Here is a 2,999-nt window from a genome sequence, read left to right on the forward strand (position 1 = left end):
ACGGGGGGGCCAGATGGTGGAGGGCTTTATAGGTAAGGACCAGGAGTTTGTAGTTGATGCGGTGAGTAACGGGAAGCCAGTGTAGTTCATTGAGGACCGGGGTGATATGGTGCCATGATTTAGTGTGGGTGAGAAGTCTGGCGGCTGCGTTCTGAACACGCTGGAGTCTACTGAGGGAGGTGGAGCTGATGCCGTATAGGAGGGAGTTACAGTAGTCGAGGCGGGAGGAGATGAAGGCGTGAATGAGTCGCTCAGCTGCGGGGCGGGTGAGATAGGGACGGATTTTGGCAATGTTGCGGAGATGGAAAAATGAGATTTTGACAACTTGGCGGATGTGGGAGTCAAGGGAGAGGGTGGGATCGAATATAACCCCGAGGTTGCGTGCCTGGGTTGAGGGGGAAACAGGGGTGCCATCGATGGTCAGTGTGAAGTTGGGGGTTTTACTGAGGGTGGATTTGGAGCCGATGAGGAGGAGTTCAGTTTTATTGCTGTTGAGTTTAAGAAAGTTTTTTTGCATCCAGGATTTCAAGTCAGTCAGACAGGATTCAATGTGGGTGATGGGGGGGTTATGGAGGGATTTGGTGCTGAGGTAGATTTGAGTGTCATCGGCATAGCAGTGGAAGTCCAGGTTGTAGTAGCGGAGAATCTGACCAAGGGGGAGGATGTAGATGATGAAGAGGAGGGGGCCGAGTACTGAGCCTTGGGGAACACCTTGGGTGACTGTAGCGGTGGCAGAGGAGTGGTTGTTGAGGGAGATGAAGTGGGATCTGTCGGAGAGATATGACTGGAGCCACCTGAGTGCAGTACCTACGCTGTTGTAGCCTACAGCGTTCAGGTTTGAACGTTTGATCTGAGGGATTTCACTGTAAACAGCTGGCCACGTGCAGCTTCGCGACTGACAGTCGGAGCTACGGGTTGTTAACGCGTCCTCCAGGAGCTGTGGCCGGCTGTGCGCTGTGCAGAGCCTCGACGGACAGGTTTGTGTCAACTTGTTGCTGGTGATGGCTGTGTCCCCGCACACTCTCCCAGCTAAGTTCTCCTGATTGCTGTCTTATTTATTGTTTGGCTTAGACTTTCTGGTGACGACAGTGTTCCCGCTTCCTCTCCCATAAAGTTGCCCTTATTATGCTCTTTTGAAAGTTCTGCTTGTGGCGTTGTGCCTGAGCTATCATTAGTATTTGAGTCCCAGCTTTAGCTGCGTCTCTCATTCAATTTAGTATGGAAAGCCCAGTGTGCCATATTTTGCCCGTTTTTTTAGATGCAGAGAGAAAGGTAAGTACTGGCCATAGTTACTACTGTAACTATGGTCCTAGGCTATGTAAGCACTGACCATGGTTACTACTGTGACCATGGCCTACGGTTTTATGCGGGCTGTTGAAGCTAATTATCTGGTCTTAACATTGTGTTCTGACTTGGTTGCTTGATTGTTAGCAGCAGCCGCTTGGCTAACACCTTGCATGTACTGTTAAGCTTCATTATTTAACTCAGCCGATGAGGGCAGTGCTCTCGCTCCCGGTAACGTATGGTTTTGATTGCAGTAGCGCTATATCGTGGTATTTCAACCCAGTCTCACGGCATTTCGTGTTCACCAACACGATTTTTAATCTATTGATTCGTGTTCACCAACACGATTTGCCCCTTTTTTTTCGTGTTGCACAGCACGATTTTAAAAGCAATGTATTTCTACTGCCTGCAGCACGTCTTTTTCTCCGGTCGGGTCGTGGGAGACCGGAAGCTGTGTGGTTCATAAAAACATGTTCTTACTCAATATCAAGCCACAATTATTGCTTTGATTTTAAATCGTATAATTTCGGACTTTTGTTGCCGTCTGTGAGGAAAATAAATGGGGCTCAGAGCCTCAGGATACTGAAATCTGTATTTTTAAATATTTTTTCCTTCTAATTTGTTATTCTTTTCAAAATAACACACTGTTATTTACTCACCAATAACACACAATTATCCTTGCTTTTATTTATTGGTTTAATTCCATAATCTCGGGCTTTTTTGGTGTCCGTCAGGAACTGAATTTCAAAATAAAAATAACCGGAAACAGACGTAGGCCTATAAGGGACATTTCGACCATCATTGCGATTGTCAACATTTCTGAGTTTAGGATGGCCGAAAACACTACACTACCCATAATCCCCAGCTATCGTTTAGGACTACAGTCCCCGTAAGGTTACGCAGAGCGTCAAAACAGCTGTGTGAAATGGAACGAAACCACGCCAGACTATCCAAAACTGGAATCGAACGCCCCCCCCCAGAACTACACATGCTGGCTATTGTGTTTCGCAAAATGTTCTATGGGACGTCTCTACTGAACGTTTTCGTTTTTCCCACAATTAGAAGTTGCCAGTATTAAACACATTGGTGTTATCAAATGTAAAACATAATGCGCAGCATTATTATACATGACAGCTCATTGTTACTTCGTAATTCTACTCCACGACAATTCAGAGTGCAGATTATGATTAATGATGTGAAATATAAACAACCCTTAAATCAGACTTTAGTTACACGTGACCTGAGTAAAATTCAGGTAAGGTGATTGTCAAGTGCCAACAATCAGGAGAGATATTTGATAGTTGGTGCTTGAGAAGACTAAACATGTATCTGCAATTGACATGAATGGAAACGAGTAATAAAGTATATTCATTACTCGTTATTCTCTACTAATAGTTCATTAAAGACTGTATATTATGGCTATTTTGCACATCTCTTTCAAGATTTTCAAAGGTTTATTGACATATCATATACACAACTATGGTGTAGTTATGCAATGAATGAAACATTTGGGTCACAGGTTCCTCAACAGTACATTACAAGACATCTATCAATATGTGTGTACCTCCACCATTAAACATATTCATATTCTGCACATTTCTTATTCTATCTACATACATAAGAGTATAATTCATATGTATAATATCAGTTAAAATAAGTGCTTCAACATAGTTAACATTGCAGGAAAGCAATATATTAGACGTTAAGTACTTTGT

Source organism: Pseudochaenichthys georgianus, chromosome 3 (assembly GCF_902827115.2).
Source record: "Pseudochaenichthys georgianus chromosome 3, fPseGeo1.2, whole genome shotgun sequence".
In the NCBI taxonomy this organism is placed as follows: domain Eukaryota; kingdom Metazoa; phylum Chordata; class Actinopteri; order Perciformes; family Channichthyidae; genus Pseudochaenichthys; species Pseudochaenichthys georgianus.